This window comes from Equus przewalskii, chromosome 4 (assembly GCF_037783145.1).
Source record: "Equus przewalskii isolate Varuska chromosome 4, EquPr2, whole genome shotgun sequence".
Lineage (NCBI taxonomy): Eukaryota > Metazoa > Chordata > Mammalia > Perissodactyla > Equidae > Equus > Equus przewalskii.
In genome coordinates, this window is record NC_091834.1 from 83,376,870 (window position 1) to 83,385,230 (window position 8,361).

Consider the following 8,361-nt stretch of genomic DNA (forward strand, 5'->3'; position numbering starts at 1 on the left):
ACTTTTGGGGTGAAATTTTGAGAATCAACATTTTTGGCGAGAGTTCATCTACAGCCTGGGCACTCTGCATTTTGGGGAAGGAAGGAGGAGGGGTGCAGGGAAGAGGGAGAATGAGAACATGACCCGAAACCGAGTTGTATTTAACTTCACATCTGATTTCACTCCTGGCAGATGCCCCAGGGCCTTGGGGGCATGGCAGACTGTCAGTGTGGGGTGTGAAACAGCGAACCAAACAGAGATTTAGCAGATTAAACAAGGAGAGAGTGGTAAGAGCCAGCTGCAAGATGCTGGAAAGACAAGTCCTAATGCTCTTAGGAGAAAGCAAAGGGGTGGAAATCAGGGCCTTCAGCTCTGCTCCATCCCTGCTGGGCCTGGGGGAGGTGGGGGTGGGACCTGGAACTCCCCTTCTGTCCCCAAGGGAAATCATGGCATCCCCACTTTGCAGTTATCCCTCCATATTAAATACACTGTACAGGGAAAGAAGCCCTCAGATCATTTGTGAAGGAAAATGGAATTCCTGTCTCTTTTTTCCGCTTAAGCTTTTGTAAAAAACAAAAAACAAAAAAAACAAAGTACTTCATCCCTACCTTCAAAACCTTGTCCCTGGGGCTCTGCATCTGGCCACAGCCAGGGGCAGGCTCATCCCATTTCTTGGCTGGCTTACTTCAGACCCCTCCCAGGGCAGGAGCAGACCCCTATTCACCTTCGCACACCCCACACACCCTCCACATAAGGTTCAGGAATTTCAGAGAGTGCAGAATGGGGCCAAGGGACCTACTCAGAAGGTGCATGAGGTGTCCTCCTTCGGGCCTAAGCCAGGCCCGTGGATACTCAATGCTGCTGACCCTCAGGCAAGGCCTTCCTGTTGAAGGCCAGTGTTTCATCTCAGGCAGACCTCCCCAAGAATTATCACGGATCAGAAAACCAACCCTGACGTTGTCTTGACTGCTTCACCCTTTTTTTTGCCGTAATTCCTCAGGATATGCTAACTCTCACAGCTTCACCTTTTCTGTTTCTAAAATGCGTGTATTTACTGAGCGAGGACTAGCAGATGCAGCATGAGTCATAGGAAGCGGGGCCTCCCCACCCCCCAGTCCTGAGACGGTCCCGGAAGGGAAGCCCCCTCTCCCTTCCTCACTTGGGCTTGGATCTTGCATCTGACTCAAAATCTGGAAGTGGTCTTCACAGTTCAGTAACTTTTTGGAGATCACGGAAGCAATCCAGGAACCCCCCTCCGTACTTCAGGATGGAAGGATTTATGACCCTTCCTACCCTTGGGGAGCATGGCAGGGCCTTCCTTATTTATCCCATGGAGGCTGAGAGGTCTCACAGGACTTGTCCAAAGATTCACATCTGAGGATTAGAACCTGAGCCTTCAGATTTGCAACACCCAGGCTGGAGATATACACATATCTCTCTCTTTATCAAGCCCATCCCTGTCCCAGACACACATATACAGATTTCCATCTATCTTCTGTTTGCCATCCCATGCTCACCTCTCCTTATCAGAAGGACAGCAGTCAACAAAACACTTGCAGGCCATGTCAGTGTCCTAATGTTGAAGAGCTTGCAGGCTGAGGTGGTTGTACACACGCACGCACACACACAATGTAAGTAGATGCCTGCATAGATGTCTCCAGGGTTCACTCACAGCTCTGCTTCCCTTCCCTGTCAGCATCGCCTGAAGCTCCCTCCATCAGTCACCTGCCTGCTACTTTTCTTGGGTGAAGAGCTCTTTAATCACAGTCATTGCTTTCCCCCCCCTCACCCATCCACTCTCCCTCATTTCTGTATATTTTACTTATACACTTGTTTATTAATATTCCCCCCAACCTTCCCCTCCCCTACTCACACAAATATAAGCTCTTGACAGGCAGGGGTGGTCTTTCAGGTGGATTCTGTTTATGACCAAATCTCCAGCACCTTGGCCAGATCTTGGCACAGAGTAGGTACAAAACAAATATTTGTTGGCTGAATGGGTGTCTGACTTCAAGAGCCAAACCCCTATGTACATTTTGCATTTGCATCCTTAAGTTTAGGAGCAAAAGAACAATCATGAGAGGAGGTGGAATTCTGAGAAGTCTGTCCACTTAGATGATCCCAAATCAGATATGGTTGCTAAAGCTTTGTCCTGTGGAGGGCACTGGAGGAAGACTGGAGATCAACAGGTAGAATTTAGCAGAAGGCAAACTTTGGCTTAATTTCACAGTTGGAGCTGCCCTACGGTCGGGCTGTGGGCGGACATTGGCAGTGACAGCTGCCATCAGTCATGCCTTCTGGTCTCCACCCCCGTGGGTAGTCTCCTCCCACACTGATTCTGGGCTTGACCATGTGACGGGCTTTGCTCAATGGGACAATGGCAAACAATACACAAGCAGAGGCTGGAAAAGAGCTTGCACTCTGAGGCTCGTCTTCTCCCACTGCCGGGAAGCCTTCAGCCATCATGGAGCGAGCAGAGACTAGCCTCCAAGAGGACAAGCAACCAGAGGACTCCACAGCAGTGTGGAGAGAGCCCCAGCCATCCCAGCTGTATTAAGCATGTTTTTAATTTTCTGTATTTACCAATGCTTTGACATCTTGGGGCCTTGTTGACACTGGAGGGACTTCCCCTCCCAGGGTTAGTTAATTCCTAGAGATAGCAAACAGCTCTCTAAGGAGCATGCCCTTCAAATGCAAGCCAACCATCCCAGAGCCCACACCACCAACCACCTCCTCTATTGGGCTCTCACACCCAGGGCCACCATCCCTCTGCCCTAATCACCCCAGGGCCAGGTAGCAGACAGCTCAACAGCCCCAGTAGCCCAGAGCCCCCTGAAAGCATTCAAACTAACCAATCCTAAACCTGCTACCCTGCCTTGTTTTGCCTTTCCTGTGCAGCTGAACCAGTGCTCAAACTCTGTCACCAGGAATCATTCTCTATCTCTCAGCTCTGCTTCTTCAATATTGACACCATTCTCAGGTGGCGGCAAAGGTAACCACCAAAAACTCCAGGCTTCTACCTTCCAGCTTGGCAACTCCCCAGGAAAGAGAGCACCTCCTCTCTAATTGTTCCAGCCAAAGTCCCAGGGCTAATTCTCATTGGCCTGGCTCAGGTCACATGCCTCTTGCTGAACCAATCACTGTGGCCAGGAGGATGCAGTATTCTGATTGGTCAGATCCAAGTCATCCCAGAAACTGGGGAAGGAATCAATCCCACTTGAAATGAGAATGGGGAAGGGGTTATTTCCCAAAGGAAAAGAGAGTTCTATTACCAAAAAGAGGGAGGGATTGACTCTTGGAAGGCAGCAACAACAGATGACCCCTCTGGGAATGCTCTGAGCTTCTCTGTCCTGGCCTCTCTGATTCCTGACAGCCTTCCAGAGCCTTGTTCCAGTCTGGGTTTCTTTCTAAGAGAGGGAAGAAAGGAGACTCACTTTGACCCTTTACTCTTTTGTACTAAGAACCAAAACCAGCTCCGACTGGCTCTTAAATTCAACCACACAGCATCAAATAAAAGATATCATTTGACTCTGGGCTTAGAAGAGGATGGAGCAATTGTCCTTGAACTAAGAACTTCTCCTGATAAGAATGGGGAACATTTTTGTTATTGGTTATACTGGAGTGGGCCTTGATACGAAATCATCCAAATTGTAGTTGCTTTCATTGGGGTCATTTTACTGATCGCTCTGCTTTGTCTGAGGTCACTCTTTTCCATTGGGAAAATTGGTTCCTTTTTTCCTCCCTTATAATGGAGCTCATGCTGCTGACACTTTATATTGTAAGGCATGGCGGTTCTGGGCGCCTTTCAATAAGTGTGGTGATCGTAATGATCTCTTATGGGAGAATAGCACCTTGCTGTCTAGAAAGGACTGTCATACACATTGTTATATTTGATCCCCACAACAACCAGGGTGGAGGAGTATAGTATTATACTCACTTCCTTTAGATGTGGAAATAGACTCAGAGAGGTTAAGTGACCGGCTGAAGGTTACAGAGCTATGTTGCCTTGGGTAGGAGAGAAATATTGGCAAGGAACAAGCAGGCATTTATTCAAGGCTTCAATTATTTAACAAGATTAGACTTTATTGCTGGAAAGCTAATCAGAGCTACCTCCACAGTTTGTGGTATGCAAACTACAGTAGCTCAGAAGAACCAAAATACAAACACAGGGCACAGAGCCACTGACAGCCATGACTAGAGGCCAGCACACTATGTTGGCACTTGGGCTCACCCACAAGCAGGTCCAAGACATGCAGCCCCGGCCCAGCTCTCTGGAGAGCAGTTGTGGCTCAGGACGAGCACCCAGAAGCGCACACTGTGGCTCGACCCTGCTGTGGACTCCTCCACCCCTACCCAGCTCCTTCTCTCCTCGAAGGGGCCGGTAGCTGGGCCATGGATAGGACTGGGGCTTTAGTCACAGAGAGGGAGGGGACAAGTCTGGGAGGGCCTGGAATGCTGGGGAAATTTCAAGCCTGTGTGGAAATTCCAGCCTGATATGCTGGAGGTTCCCTTCCAAGGACTCTCTCTCCTCCACCCACCGCCCTCCTTGTCCCCTCTGTGTCCATCCCCCTTGCTGAAAAACCTGGTCAGAGAGACAGCTGGCTGTCCTCCTGAGTTTCCACACAACTAGCAAATTCTGCTCGTTACCAAAGAAAAGAAGAGAGGCAGGGTGGCCAGAGGAGACAGTGTCTTCTGTCGTGAGAGGAAGAGCCTCTGGGGAACTGGAGACCACCCCCCATTCCTGGTCCTGCCCCAGAAAGCCCCAGGGATCCTCCCTCATGCAAACACTGCCCAGTGTCCTGAGCAAATCACATGGCGAGGAGGTAAATGGCGCCTCCTCCAAAAGTGGGCCCTGACCCCACCCTTCCAGCCCTGCCACCGGGACTCATTGTGGAAGTCCTGAGAGCTCAGCAGAACAGACTGACCAGAGGGGAAGTGACCCAGCCCCAGATGCACTCTGGGAAACCTACTGTGTTGGCCCCAGGCCCCACAGTGGGGTTTAGGCAGATCAGAGCGCCTTTCTAGAATTGTATAAGGTGAACGGGACCAGACTTACAGCCTGTGTGGGCGAGAAGAGAAGGGGCCCAGGTTGCTCACCCTGCCCTCCCCAGTCTGGGCAAAGTCTCCCCTAGATGATCAGGCTGTGTGCTGCTGGGAGGCTTCTATTCTGGAAGGTTCCTCCAGGCAGCAGAGAAAAATAACAAATGCCAGAAACTCATCCATCTGAAAGGATCTGTTTTTCCCCCATAGGAGAAAAATTCAATCACACCTTCTCCCAGTTGGAATATCTATAATTACCCTCCCCCATAAGTGGAGACGGAATGTCAGGACTAATCAAATGACACCACTCTGGAAACCCAACTCATCCCAGCACCAATCTTTTTGAAAAACCCCATATGGGAAGACACAAATTCAATTTGTCTTGTCTAGGGGAAAAATGAGGCTTAAATATGTTGAATCAAAAATGATATCTTATGTACCAGACATTAGCAATCCAGAACAAATGCCTTGGGAGAAAAATTACCCTGAAAATTTTAAGTATTCAGGTTGCCAAAGAACTGAGAAATTATGCCACAATCCAAGAATGGAAAATCCACACGGGACACCCACACGTCCTGGACTGGGCCCCAGAGGACTGGGGGCCTCAGACAGAGGCCAGGTTCCTGAGGGCCGGCCTGGGCAGCTTCCCTCAGGGACATCTCCTGCCCACCTCCTGGGACCTGTAGGCTTAATGTCTTCCTGCTGGGCTGGGTTGCCAAGGCCTGAAGAACGAGTCCGCCCTGTGGAGCCAGCCTGGGGGAGGGAGAGAAGAGGTCCAGTTTTCACTGGTTTCCCAACCCTGGTGGACACTGATGCTATTAAAAAGCCAGTTTATAAACCCTAGAGGGCACTGGTTGTTCTCTTGCAAGACAAGCTGGTGGAGTAGAAAACTCCAGGGACTGGAAGTCAGGACGTCTGGGTTCTAATCCTAGCTCTGCCTGTAGCTGGCTAGTGCCAAGGGTCTTGGCGAGTCTCCTCCCCTCTCTCATCCTTAGCTGATAAAACAAAGAGTTGAATTTAAATGACATCCAGGGTCTCTTTCAATTTCATGACTAAGATATTTTTCCTTCTTTTTGCTCTCTTTCTTTGAAGGGTCTGCAGAGGATGGTGAATAAGAGCATGATCTTTCAAATCAGTCTGCACGGCTCCAAATCTCAGCGCTGCTTTCTAACTGTGTGACCTTGAGCAAGTAACAAAACCTCTCTGTGCTTTCATTTTCTCTCCTGTAAAATGACGGTAATGGTATCTATCTCATAACCTTGTGAAAGGATAAGATGAATCTACATGTGCAAAGGGCTTTGAGTAGCTCCTAGCATATAGCTATTATTTATTGAGCAACTACTGTATGTAGTATGCCAGGCTCTGTACTAAGCATCGTAGATACAGAAATGAGCCAGAGTCACAGTCTCTGCTCTTCAGGATGTGATTGTCTCCTAGAAAAATGTTGCCCAGGAAGCACTCTCCTGTGGTGACCTGTTTCTGTCCCTAAGGGTGGGGTGACTCCTGGCATTCTGCCTTTGGCGTGGGGCTGGGCATGGAGCAAGTACCCCACAGGTCCTTGAAGCACACACCAGCTGCCCGACACCATGGCTTTTTCTTTCCCTGCTTCTTTATTGCTTTTCTGTTCCTGATTCCTCTTGAAGTCTAACTTTAAAGATAATAGAAATAAATAAAATCTCCTGCAAAAGAGCCGTTCCTCCTCCTCCCTCACCCCTTTCTCTCTCTGCTTTTCTCCTCAGTCTCCACTTGTTCATGTTGCATCACTTGGTCTCACAGCCTTGCTCCACTTGCCCTGTTTGGGGAGCCGCAAGCTCCCTGGCTGCCTCCCTGCCCTCCTAAGAGCACACCCTGGCCTTGCTCTTCCTAGAACCTGACACGGCCGTAATCTCCTTGCTTAGTGAGGGCGTTGGCTGCAGGAAAATTCGGCTTTGTTTCCCCAGGGGAGGGGAGTGGGGGCCGGAGAAATTGCTCAGCTCCTGCACAGTCAGCCGGGAAGGTAATAGAGATTAATCTGGGCACTGCCGAATGCAGATGTGTCCCCAGTCCAGGAGGAAGGACGAGCAGCTGCTGTCTCAGGGGCCAGCTGTGGCCTGCAGGGGGCCTTAGGGAGAAGAAGGAGGCGCTGGCCCAGAACAGACAGCCCCAAGGGGTTCTGTGCAGCATCCTGGAGACCTGGAGCTGCCTGCCCAGCCTTGCCTGGCCAGGAGGCTGGATGATGGATGACTTTAATAGACAAGTGTTTATGCCCAAATGCACATTGGCTGTGTAAGGAATTCCCAAATCCCTCACTGGAGCTTAGATTATGAAAAACATTTCCAGAGGAATCCTGTGGCTTCCCTTGCCACTACGCTCACCCGGGAGCAGGCAGGGGGAGGGAGGGTTAGGGAGGAGTGCAAAGGGCAGCCATTTGGACAATCCTGGCAGGTTCTGGGTCGGACTGATTAAATTCTGGCATGTGAGGAGCTGGGGTAAAGATGGTTGTCTGGCAAACATTTCTTGAGTGCCTACTAGGTGCCAGGCTCCAGAGAAACAGAAGCAATTAGGAGCAGATAGAGGGCCTCATAGCCCAGTGGGCAGAGGAGGCTCCCGGAGCTGTGGGACACACACAAAGATGGTCTTTGGGGTCCTAGTGGCCCTGCCATGCCTCCCCCCTCCCACCTCTGCAGGTGCCAGAATCTTTTTACAGTCATAGTGACCAATGATCGGCAACTTACAGCATGATTTGTTTGAAGAAGAAATTCTTGAAGCCCCCAAGCCCTCCAGTATTAAATGGGGTTGAGGGACGGTAACGGCAAAGTTTTGGGAATCCTGACAGATCTGGGGAGGGGGAGGAGTTTGTGGGGTGGTCCTCAATGAATCACGTGCTGGCCTGAGTCGGGATATCTGGGGTCTGATCCATGCCCTGTCATTCTAGCTGGTGGGCTCTCCCACCTCTCTCTCCCACCTCCTGGGGTTTCTGTGCGGTTTAGATGACGATGCCAGGGACAGGAGAGGGGCAAACACAGCACCTGGGCACCGCTGGCACGCTCCACTTGTGGGAAGCTTCCCCTCCTCACCCCACAGCGGTCACACGCCCCCTCCTCACACTCCTGGGCGTGAGCTTGCTACTGAGTTTGATATGGATCTTTTATACTTAACCCCTTGTTGAAATAAGACAGTATTTGATGAGGGTAAACAGCAGAGAAAGGGCTCGTATGCTGAAGTGTGTGCGCGTGGAGGCGGGTGTCTTTGTGACTGCCTCATATGTCGACCCTGCCCCTGAAGGGGCCAAGCATCTGAAGAGGTACCTGCAGGCGGCGCTTGGCCGGAGAGGCCCCGCCGCATTCTCCACGCCAGTTGCTC